Raw genomic sequence first — 13,113 nt, 5'->3', positions numbered from 1 at the left:
TAGTATTTTATATGTTGAATATTAAATTTGAGATTACACATTCTAAACAAACAATTAGAAACAGAAGAAACCTTTAATGGAGTAACGACTGGAGTCCTTCTAAACCCCATAAAACTTCTGCCATTAGATAGAGATGCAGCAAGATTGATTGATTCATTGAATCCACGAGTTTATGGCATTTTCCAAGTTTGCAGCCCATCTGTGGAAAAGATGACAGCAGCAATCACGCTATCGTCTGTAATGTTCCGAAATGTTTCCATTGGCGAACTTTCACGTTCACACCAATTCTAACAGCTTTGACTGCAAGATCCGCAAAATGAAATTTAAAACCAGGTTGGGCTTATCGAAGCATAGAAAACATCGACATGCTACCAGAAATGCTGAATGAATATTGTCTCAAGGAGTCTGTACAGCATCAGAGTGCCCTTTTCAGGTAATATGTTCAGAGGAAGAAATAAGAACCCTTCAAGATGTGGAAGTAGAATATTGATATTCTTGGGGGCCGATTATACTCTGTGTGGGACATCTACCTTGAAAGACTCCTAAGCAGATCTCAGTTGAGCACTTCAACCTCCACGAGGTAAAACCATCTGTCCAGGTCGGTTCAAATAACACCACAAGTCGTGGAGATCCTGTTGGCAGCATACAGGTTGAGGAACTAATTTGGGAAGGGATAGTTCTTCCCCAATAAAGTTCCATGTTTTGTTTGTACTGAGAGATCAGAACGGAACCAATGAATCAATGTGACAGAAGGTTGAAACCGTGACCAAACAATGGGTTGATGATCCTCTCCCCCATTCTCAAGAGTCTTGAAACAATGAGGAGAACTTTCAAGCAAACTATTGGTAACCCACAACCTGCTAGGAAACCCTACAAGAAACGTTTCTATAGAATTGAACGTTTAAAAGGTTTTAGAAAAAATGTTCAATTTCGAATGTAAACACTTACCAGAGGAGATACTGGATGGCTGGGATGCTGTCCAATACATCCTCTGTAAATATCAGGTGAAAGACTACTACAATCAGGTCTATGGTGAGTCTAATGTTCAAGTCAATTTTGACAGATGTCCATTATCACCTATGGCAAATAATATCAATAATCTTATGGAATGAATAACATCAGAAGAAGTGACGGCAGCACTTCAAGGTATGAAATTAAACCGAGGCTGCTGGGCCCGATAACATCATCCTTCCATTTCTACTAAAACATGTTAAATATGGTATAGATGTTTCCTTAATGTGTTCAATCTCCGACAATTTTGAGGTCCTGTTTTAATCCATGGAAATCAATAGTAAGTCGATGCTCATTCCGAAATGAAGGAGTAACCTACACAATGTTAAAAAACTGGAGGCCTATCACAATTTTATCCATTGTGTTATGGCTGCATTCCAAGATTATGGCACACTGTCTCGAGCAGGTGGTGCAGATAAATTCCAGACAGCACAGACTAAAGCAGAAAGATTTCTCTATATCCAGTCTGAAGAATAAGGGTTGCCAAGCAACATAGATTCTGGATTTCTTGGACCTCTGTAAAGTATTTGATACAGTTGGTCACAAACATCTTTTAGCACAGCCACGAAAGACACATTGTAATTTTAGCACTCAATGTCCAAAACTGAAATCGATGAGAATACATTGTCACAATAAAATACATGTCTATTTGATAAAAGGGGTTTCTTATTATAAAGGGATGAAAGGTTCTACAAGAATCCACCTTTGAGACAAAAAACAGAGAATGTCAGTGACCTGATCTGATATTTCACCCCAATAACAAGGGAATGGTCGTTAATGTGACGAGTCGTTACGAGCTTATGTATGGATAAATTAAAAAGCATACGAGTCAAGTCTTTAAATACAAAAATCTGGCACATCAAATAAAAGATCTAACAAGTGCAACTTCTATTGTATTTCACGGTTTCCCACTGGGCGCCTAAAAAACAAGGAAGTTTTATTTGACCTAGATATCAAGTCTCAGTACTTGAAAATAATTATTGTGTAAACATACAAACCTATACGCACTGGAGATCCTATGGAAGGCAAATAATGAAGAACATCTCGCTTGGTAGGAACTGTTGACTCCATTAAAATTCTACATTTATCTAGATTCCATTAATGTAAAATAACAACCAGCATTTGTCGGTATCGTCGACTGACTTAAGATTGGCTAATTTGAAATAGTACTGTTCTATAAGCTTAGAGCTTCAATACCGAAAAGTAATATCCTACGAAGGTACCTTCTAGTGGTACAGCTGGAGATAGAAAAGCCTGTAAATAAACTTCCTTATGTGAAGGAAAACATCCAAAATCCCTGTGGCGAATTTGCTGTGCACTACGTGTCCATAGGCAAGGGGGGGATCAACCCCAGATAAAGGATGGTAACACTTCAAACCATGGTGAGAACTCAGCTATATGGGTATATGATAGGAAGTTGCAGCTTTACCCTGTATTTGCATTTTATAGGGACCTGGCTGACACCTATAACAGAGCATACCATTTTTAAAATATGGAAAGTTACTTGTTAGATAAAAACCATGGTTCAGCATTCGTGGGGTGCCAAGGCAACAGCCAAACCAAAGCTACTTGGCCCCAACTGGGGATAGTAGCTTACAAGCAGTTATTCGACAATGAAGGAAAGGATTGTCCAAGATCAGGAATAAAGGCATTGAATGATATCTATTCTGACACAAGCTCACATACCCAAAGTGAAACTGGTGCAACAGATCTTGCTACCACTCAACCACTTAGATGTATAGCATGAGTGGTATTACGTCGCATTGCGAGTATAGTAACAGCCATAACGCTCTGGTGGATGTCAATTATCAATCAAAGAGAAAGAGCAGGCATCAGTATAGAATGAATAGGCACAACAGGAGTTTGTTTCCCTTCCCTTATAAAAAATAGAATGTAACCTGTTTCCGCACGAATTTGCAACATATCTAGCAAATAAACATAACTCCCTGGCCCAGGCACAATGTAAATATTGCAAAAAAGATGATAGCAACCATCACGCTATCGCCTGTCATATTCCAAAATGTCTGTAGGTGAACTTTCACATTCGCAGCAGATTCTAACAGCTTCAGCGGCAAGACCTGCAAAATGAAATCTACAACTCAGGACGTTGTCAGAGACCCATCATTGGGTAATATGGTCCATGGAAGAAATACGACCCTTTCAGGCTGTGGAAGTATTATACTCAGGCTGTGGGAATATCAATGTTCTCTGAGCAGAATATCTACCCAAAAAAGACTCTTCAGCAGATCTTGGATAAGCGCTGCTACCTCCAGCAAGTCGAACCATCTGTTGAGGTAAGTTCAAATAACACCACGAGTCGTGCAGATCCTGTTGACACTGTACAGTTTGAGAAACTAAAATGGAAAGGGATAATTCTCCCTGAATAAAGTTCCAAATTCTGTTTATATCCAAGTCAGCTGAGAGATCAGAAGGGGCTCTATGACTAAGTGGTAGGAGGTTGAAATTGTGTCCAAACAGTGGATTGACGATCTTTCCACATTTTTTAACCGTCTTGGAATAATAAAATAACTCAGTTGCAGGTAATTTCTAACCCAGAGGTCCCAGCAATTTACATCACTCGTAAGAATCACAGTCATGGATGCTGAACAAGCCACAACCCTTCTGCAGGAGATTCCAGAGTCAGAACCATGGAGCCAAAGTTTTCAGGCCCGCACGTTGTGCAATGTGAAAACTGCCAGCGTTTTGGCCATACCAAGACTGCGTGTACCGTTAGTGACTATCCAAAAGTAAGAGAAGACATGAAATCCGGCAATTGTGAAACCCAACATGTAGCATGGTACCATGGTTGACCCAAGTTTAGTTCGTCAGTGAAATAAGAGCAAAAGTATTCAATCACCCCAAACACAACCCAGGCCACCATATAACGACCAGTTTCCACCACTAACTCAACAGCTCCTACCAAACAAAACGCCAACCACAAGTTCACACCAACAACAATCCCGTATCTACAACGCTACATCCAAGTCACAATCCAGACGGACAGACCAGCCACCCATGAAGAAACAACCCCAAAACTGGCAAATTTTATGCACACGCTATATCTTTGCATTCATTGTCGACGTCGTTTTCGCTGCTGCCGACATGAATCTCGACAAGCTCACGTTCCTCAAGAACGTCTGCAAAGCAGCTCACAACCACCTGAAGGTTCGCGATATTTAACCAGATGTACGCAGTGATCTTATCACCAAAGGACTCCCTGACTGTTCCGAATAGTCAAGTTAGTTAATAACTTATTTTTATGATGTTAACATTCAAAGTGCACTATTATATAAACAAAATTGTTAGATCTAGCCACCAAGTTAAAAGCTTCCTTAATCACAAATCAACAAAACTTTTCTAACCAATAACACCAACTTTCGCCTCTCTAACTACAAAACCATTTACAAGCCAAAGACTCACAAAATCAGAAGCATCACACTCTTACATAAACACAACTTAGACATTACCCTCATCGACCACAACACACCCACATACCATAAACACACACGCTTTATAGCTTCAAGACCCTGTCACTACCCGATATCTTTCTCTTGGCGATATACCTTTTTTCCAAACTCCACCTGACAAACTTCTGAACTCAATCATTAACACATTTAATAATGTAAATCATACTCGGCTACCTTAACGCGACACCTATTCTTCACGAATATACAACAAATACTCCCAGCTGAATTGTAGCCAACTTCATTCAAACACAAACTCACTAATATTAATGATAATTCACCAACACGCACACATCACAACGAAACTCAGAGCATGACAGGCTTAGCCATAATCGCCCTTTCAATCATATACATAATATTTGTCAGTAAGATACCTTTCCCAGATTTGACATATACCTAATTCTCACAATACGCCGACGATATAGCTGTCTAGAGTGTGTCACGAAATCCCACAATTGTAAATAGAGCTGAATACAAGAATCACTAAATGCTATCCTAAATGCAGGTAGAGTCCATTTACATCCACGCTGCCATTACATTCAGGTGCAGCCTAACCAAACATCATAACCTGAAAAAGTAAATCTTAAATTAGGCAATAAAATAATTAAAGTTAACTTCAAAACAAAATTCCCAGGAATAACGTTCGATACAAAATATGTGCAATGCAGTGGACCATATCTCGTTGCCAAATGTCCCAAGCAAAAGGAAGAGACATGCTATGCAAACTGTGGCAGTCCCCATTTTGGTATGTACCATGGATGCCCTATGTACACCTGAAATCCAACAATGAGAGCAGCAGAATACAATAATCATTAAATTTTATCCTTATTTGGTGTAATGACTTTAGAGTCTACAAAACCACTGCCATTGCATTCGGATGCAGACTTAAACACTTCAAGAACCTGAGAAAGTAAATCTTAAATTAGGCAATAAAACAATTAAGTTGAATTCTACACAAATTCCTGGACATTACATTCGATAAATGACTCTCCTGCACAACATTTCAAAGTCAAAAATAAATTTGTTAGCAAGAGCATTTACCACTTAAAACTTATCAGAGGAAATGAAAGGATGCACACCTCACGCTACCATAAAAATTCACAAAGCTTTCTCATTGAATATGGTGCTCAAATCACATGATATGCAAAAAAGCATTACTAGAACAACTCCAACAGAACAGTCTGAAGAATGACTTTTACACTACCCAAATTCACTGCAATTAATTACGTGAACGAAGTTTGCAACTTACCTGTACCCTTAGCAACGTTAACTTACAATTATTATGAGAAGGCATTGAAACGTAACTCCCTAACTGCTAAATTACACACGATGACAATATCCTCATTCAACATGTACGTGGCCTCCAAGACATAATAAATTAACAATAAACATGCTATGTTGCTGTATTAATCACTGTTAATATTTTTACTCATTTCAGCTTTGGGCACAGGATAGGTAGAACACTGTCTTATGAAACTGAGTTCGCAGAGTACTCTACTTCTCCTCCCCACAGCAAACTCTAAGGTACTTGGATTTATAGATCCCGGCCACTCCATTGCCCTGGTCACAGGACGTTTGATAAATAGTTTGTCGACTTGCTTCTTTCTGTTCTTCCGTAAAGTTCGTCCTTTAAGTCGCGTCATTGGTAATGCAAGGACAGATAACCTTACGCCACTGGCCTTGATTGCTTTCTCTCTGCTACCTTAATATGACTGCACACTTCCATTTGCTCTTCTCTGAAACTACTTCAATTTTAATCGAGTAATACAAAGACATGTCAGACTGAAAACTAAATCCAATTTCTCTATGATCACATCAAAATTCTATTATAAGCCGGGTAAAGATGATATTAATATCCATGAACTCCAACTGGGAAGTTTACCCCCGTAAATAACTGTTACGGGACGTTCGTGTTTTTTTGTTCGACAACAAAAAGACACAATAACAGAAACGCACTAATCAAAAGAAAAATATATTGAAAGAAAAATGGTCATCTTTTTGCACATTTTGATAAAAGTAGGAAAAGGCCCAAAGATTTCTGGAAAAAACGTAAATTCTTAACTGTCCAAAAAAAAAAAACTACTCCATCATATCAAGTACAATAACATATCAGCTAAAACTGGTATCGATAAAACTGGCCTAGCGAAATATTTCACAGCTTCTTTCTTTAATACAGACTTTTTACACTAATACTCAAATTAAACATGAAGTCGATAATTATATTGTCTCTAATCCAGATCTTTTCCATCCTCATTTCCCAATTAACATAAACGCACAAATAACCCTAACCGAAATTAATCCATTCGACAGGAACATTCCAATAGATGGAATAAAAATAAACGATAAAGCCCTCAAAAATAACTGCTCCAGATCGTGATAAAATACGGAATGTGATCCTTAAGAACATGTCGCTATCTGTCTCTTAGGATATTGAAATAATTATACGATGTAACAAAATTTTTACTCGTTCCTGAGCAGAAAGTTATTTCCCTATTGCTTATGCCTAAAGGGAAGAAAAGAGACCTACTTTTCTCTTCAAACTTTCCTTTTGTGAACTGAGAGAGTATAACAAAAAACATGATGGGAGATTATTTGGGAGCTGATACGTAAAAGTGATTTACATTACAGTCGCAAATCTCGGAAAACTACTCACTTCTAAACATTCTTCATTTTTGTATGAACTTTAGTATAAATACATGTAAATCTTTATTTTCACATTGATAGTTACATGTTCCACAGAAGCTGAGTTATCCTGATATTGAGGTTTTCACATTGCTTTTGTGAGTTGGAAATTAACCTATTTTTTCTGTGTAAAAACAGCCAAATTTGCAAATTTTTAATTACATAAGGCCTGAATAAAACAAAGTTTGAAAGGAATAATGGCCATTTTCTGTACTTTTACAACATAAGCAATTAAGAAATAACACATACTATCCAGGAACAAAGTTTGTGTTACATAGAGTCATTTCTAACAAACTAATATTATATTGCGAAAATCACAACCTCCTACCAAAAGATACAAAACTCCTCCCACAAGGGAAGGTAAACCATACACCATCTAAAAAGATTTATGGACTTCATACATAGAACATTTAACAACATTCAAGTAAATATTGCAGTTTTCCTTGATATACAAAAAGCATTTGATTCTGTGGGACATAATGCACTCAGATATCGTTTGTAAACTATGGGAATTAGCTCCACCCTAAGATGGATCTCTTATTTTCTCACAGACAAAACTGCCATGGTTAAAGTTATCAATACCTTCTCTAACACATTAAATATTACAGGAGGTGTAACTCAGGGATCTGCTCACTCTTTCCCCTACTATACATCATATTTGGTAGCAATATCCCCTTCCCTAGCCAACACTTATTTCTCTCAGTATGCAGGCGACATTGCCGTTTGGAGCACCTTGAAAAATCCTCTAATCGCTGCAGAAAGAGTACAGAAATCTCTAAATATCATTCTCGAGTGGTGCGACAAAGGGAGAGTTACAAATAGTCTACGTAAACGGAGGTCTTTAGTGATGCGTTTATGTAATTCAGGTGTTAGTTGCAAACATTTTGTATCTGCAAATCGATTTCTATTAGAGACAATAGCATCGTTAGCATTTGTGATTACTTTGCTTAGGGATATGTTTATTTCATCTAATGTATCAGGGTTATTGATATGAGATGGAAAATCTCAAAAATATTGTTTAAATAACTTAGATGTTTCCTGTCTGGAATTGGTAAAATCATAAATCGGTAATCTATAATAAATATTGGTAAAATTTTTCTAATACAAGTTGAATGAAATAGAGAGGTGATCACCATCACTATGTTCATTAACTTGAAATTTTGAAATATGAAGAGATGTTTGGAGTAACTAAGGCTAAATCTAGAATATCCTGCGAGTCGTCGGTATGCGTGTCTGTAGATTGATCATTATTAATATAAATCAAATTGTTCCCATTCCGTGTACAAAACCTTTCAGAATGCGACCATTTCTATTATTCGTTTTACAGAAGAAATCCTGGAGTTTTGAATTTAAATTATCTTATGTGATTATACGATGATGATTTGTAATTAAATTCTGTAATAGGTTGGTGTCCGGTGAATGGTTAGGTTTGACGTAAAGTAGGATTAATGCAAAGGTTGGGAAATTATTGTAAATGATATCAGATACAATATTTTATTATTGAGTACTGGAGGCATGTCACGAAATTTTAAATTTAATATTGAGATTGTGTTCATTAAGTAAAGCAATATCTTTTACTCGATGCATTGATTTAATATTATATCCTGGAAAGATAAAAGAATGATTTTGTTTCAGTAAAGTTTCGTTGAATGACATTATATCTGCATTTTATCTATTCAAAACTTCGTATGGAATAAGTCTTTCTGAAAAAATAAAACCATTTTCACTTACTGGAAAGTTGTTCTTGAATGTCTCTTGTCGGATAAGGAAGTAGGGTCAGGATTCTTCAGGACTAAACAGAAAGCAGCAACCGAACAGATTTCCATCTATAATTACAGAACAACTTGCACAGAACCTGAAAACAAAGCATCGGTAACTAAAACAACAAGACACTCGATTAGTGTATCATACTTTTCTATAACTTCTGGTTGAAGTGTCTATATGCTGTTGTTACTTACATAAATTGCCGGTAACAAACATTTTACCTTTTACTTGACCAAAGTTGTTTCAGTACTCGTAAAGCTAATGCTTCTCCACGTTTTATATTTGCACGTACGACATCCTGAACCTCGCATTAATCTCCGACGCTATACTTTCTCAAACGGTTTAACAAGATTATTTATGGTGGAAGGGAGGGGAGGAATTTTGTAACCTCCGCCCACTTACTTTCATCTATTTTAGGTTTTATAGATCCTTATAAAATTTCAATATTATTTCCTCTATTTCTTTTTGGTCGGTGGTAGTCTGTTCTTCTGAAATTTTTAGTACTGCTATGTTGGATTTGTTCAGTCTGTTCTTAAACTGTCTATAAAATTCACTATTAAAAGTTTCTTAACTGTTTAAACCCCTTATACCTGTTCTTATTTTAAGTCCTTCTATTCTTTCGCTATATAAGTCGTCTAATTCATGTCTTAGGATTTCTATAGATTTTAAGAAATTTGGGTCGCCATTTGAAAATCTTGCTAAACTAGTAAGCTGTCTTTCTATTTTATATGTATTTTTTTCCTATTGTCTTTTGCTATCGTTTTACAGAGATGCTATTCTGGTTTTTAAATCTTCCCACCAGTCAGCATCGTATTCTGTGGTGTCACAGAGCTCCATCAGCAAAGTGCTAACTTTCTCTATGACGTGATCTTTCCTTAACAGAGATACGTTAAGCTTTCAACATCCACTGCCTCTTTGTTGAGTTTCTCCTATTTTACATTTTAAATGTCACAAAATTGTTGTCGCTAACATAATTGTTCGGGCTACCTATCGGACTGTTATTCCGTCTGTCTTCAGGAGTAAAAAAACGTTGGACAAAATCTATCCAATCTACTTCCCACTCCATAACGGCTCCATAAAGTTAAACCTGGGTTATCTTTTTTCTAAATGTCTCCGAGTTGAAAAGCATCAATATATTTTAACGATTTTGTACCGGGGTCTATTTTTTCTCTATCACCACCTATTTTATCTATTCGAGAACCTAACACAGTTAAAATCCCCTACTAGAATAATTCCATTCGTTGTACATAGTTATTGTATATAGGGTTGTTTTGTTGTTGTTTGTTTTATATAGAAAACTGCCGTAATTGTATGGTCTGCTGGGGCATATACATTAATTAATCTTATTTTCTAGCTATTATGTTCTATATCTATATATGTTAATCTACCATAATAATCGTGTCTTACAGCTTTAATTTTACCTGTGTAATTTTTACTTATTATAATGCCTGCGCCTGCTTCATTAGGTTTTCCCAATGGCCAGTACGATAGAACATTATGATTCTTATTAAATTGTCTGATCTGATGAACGTTATTGAGATGACATTCTTGTACCACCAGAATGTCAGCCCCATCTCTCTTCATCATATCAATTACCATCTGTTGTTTTAAGATTTTTAGGAAACCTTGAGTATTTAAAAGTTATTATTTTTAGTTGCATTGAAAGTCAATCAAAAATATATTTTATAATAAAACCTGGAGTGAGAAATGGATTAAAAAGAAAAGGAAATTAGGGCTAATTACAATTAAACAATGAGGCTCCTACAACTACATAAGGAATTACCTACTTACATTTCTTCTGTACTTCTTGGTATTCTTTTCGGACGATGTTGCTGACCGTGAACTTTACCGTTCTGGTTTTTTCTTCCATACCTTCCTCGCTGTCCGAAGATGACTCCGACAGTAGAAGGTCTTTGGCAAGAAGCTCTATACCCAATACTCGGTTTACTTTGCTTATATTTATCTGTTGACTTGTTTGGCTGTTGTTTTTCTTTTTTTCTTCTTTAGAATCAGCCATTCTTTTCCTGAATAAACTTATGATGCTGGTTTCACTTTCCCATCCTTTTCCCCATTGGTAGTTACTTGTTTTTGTTCCATGTCTGTTTTTCCCGATTTCTTCACCTCATTCACTTGTTTCAACCTCCATGTTGCCACCTTCGTTTTCTAGAACTTTCTCAACCACATCTTTCACGACTTCTTCAACTACTTTTTCTACTTCATCTTTTTCCTCACCCGATTTAAGGGCTGCAGCGAAAGATTTATTTTTACACACTTTGTGGTGGTGATCTCCTCCACATTTTTACACCCTTTTTCACATTCACTGGGTGGATGACTCCGTCGCACTTAGGACACACAATTTCTTTACACTTGGCCGCTAAGTGGTTTTCTTTACATTTTGCACACAGCCTTTTCATTCCTGGGTAGTTTGCCATTACCCTGAACTGGCCGATGTACAAAAAGTTGGGTATCGGGGTCGACATGTCGATCTGTATCATTCTGGCACCGTTGAAAACTTGTGTTAACGTGAATTTCTCTTATCACATTCAACACTTTTCCATAACTCATTAGGGAACTTGCTAAATACTCATTAGGAACTTCGTGTGATAGGTTCCTAATTCTAACTACGGTCACATTAGTACTAGCCGGTACATACTTGTAATCTTTACCTTTAAAAAGGTAAAAAACCCGATACTTAGTCCCTTAACTGTGATGTTATACGATAAAAACGTGCAACATATCTTTTTCCCTCCTAACGGCTGGAGGCACTCAACCGCTTAGAGGCCTAACTTTTCCTCTACCGCGTTGATGACATCGTGCGGCAGAGCTCCTTCAGGAATATCAGTATAAACCGAATTCCTCCTGTTAATATTAATCTCCTATGCTGAAATGGCACTTAAGTTGAACTCCTACGTCTTACTGGATAAAGTTCTGTCTTATAAAAAATAAATTACTTTTCTTCCTTTGTTACAGCTCTCCTTCGATAAGTTCGTTTTTCCGTACAATACTACACGCGTATGTAGAACTACAATCTTACTGTACTCTTCGACTTCTATGCTGCGGATTAACAGTTGATTATCAATTGGGGTTTGTTGAGGTAGAGTTAGAGTAGGAAACTGGCTGTTGGGTACTGGTGTGGTTTGTACACGTGGAGTCTTGGAGAGCTTCGCCCTGATAGCAGCAACAAATTGAAATTTGGGGCAGCCTCGGAAACATGCCGCGCGCTGACCTCCACAGTTACTGTACGTGGTGTCGTTTCCATCTTTCGGGCAGTTATTGACGGTGTGATCGCCTGAACATTGAACGCAGCGTGTTTTAGCGGTGGAAGCGTTTATCGTATGTCCAAAACGCTGACAGTTAAAACACTGCAGTATGTTATTTTCTGGAAAGTTGGGTTCTTCGACTCGAAAACGACGGAACCAGAGAATGATTCCGTTCTTTAGGAAGGAAGTGGCTTGGGTGATGTCAGAGATATTGATTTTAATTAGAGGCGTGACTTGCTGAGTTTTAGCTGATCTTATTCTGGAGAAGTTAGAAAATTTAACTTCTCGTAGCCTTTGTTCCTCGTCGATTTCTTGGTCCGAGGTATCAAGAAGTATACCTCGGATGACGATGGTTTTCCTAGGGGTGTCTGAAGGTACCCCATGAGTTAAGGGGATACCACCGAAGGCATCCGTGGGCCATGTTTTAAGAAGAGTGGCGTAATCGTTGGGACATTCACTCTTGATTAGAATTCCACCACGGGGTAATTGGCGAACGTTGTTGAACCTGACGCTTGGGAATAGTTGTCGAAGTTCAGAAGCAATTTGGGGTTGTCTGACGGTCGCGGGGATACCCTCTACAATAATTGCAGGTGGCATCTTAGTGGAAGCGGAGTTAGTGGAAGAATTGGTAGCTTTAGAGTTTTCCGTGGGACGTGTTTCGGGGCACTTGTTGATCTTGACCGAGCAAGTTGAAGTCGCAGTGAGGGTAGACAGAGAATCGCTTGATGTATTCAGGTCCTCGTCGGTTGAGAGTGACACACTAGCGGCGGCTAGCAGTTTCAGGCGCTTGGTGGTGGTTAGGGACGGGCCCTGCGAGCGTGTGGTCGGCCTTGGTTTCTTCTTCTTCATGACCGTTCGGTTTTTCAGTGAGACTCCCAGGGTGGGAGTTTGGCTTAGTGCAAGGCTCAGTAGGGGAAATAACACCTGCGGTA

General features: G+C 37.8%; 1 long non-coding RNA gene across 1 annotated transcript in view; it reads right to left on the bottom strand.

The window, feature by feature from the left end:
• The window catches only part of LOC143231571 (uncharacterized), a 38,647-nt gene extending 27,469 nt beyond the window's left edge, over positions 1-11,178 (bottom strand). Inside the window, exons 1-2 of the long non-coding RNA XR_013016985.1 lie at positions 10,713-11,178; positions 8,889-9,012 (exon numbers count right to left, since the gene is read on the bottom strand). This is a non-coding gene — a long non-coding RNA (uncharacterized LOC143231571). The remainder of the gene's footprint in view (positions 1-8,888; positions 9,013-10,712) is intronic.
• Positions 11,179-13,113: the final 1,935 nt, after the last annotated feature.

This window comes from Tachypleus tridentatus, chromosome 11, assembly GCF_004210375.1.
Source record: "Tachypleus tridentatus isolate NWPU-2018 chromosome 11, ASM421037v1, whole genome shotgun sequence".
Lineage (NCBI taxonomy): Eukaryota > Metazoa > Arthropoda > Merostomata > Xiphosura > Limulidae > Tachypleus > Tachypleus tridentatus.
This window is presented reverse-complemented; position numbering and strand designations above follow the sequence as displayed.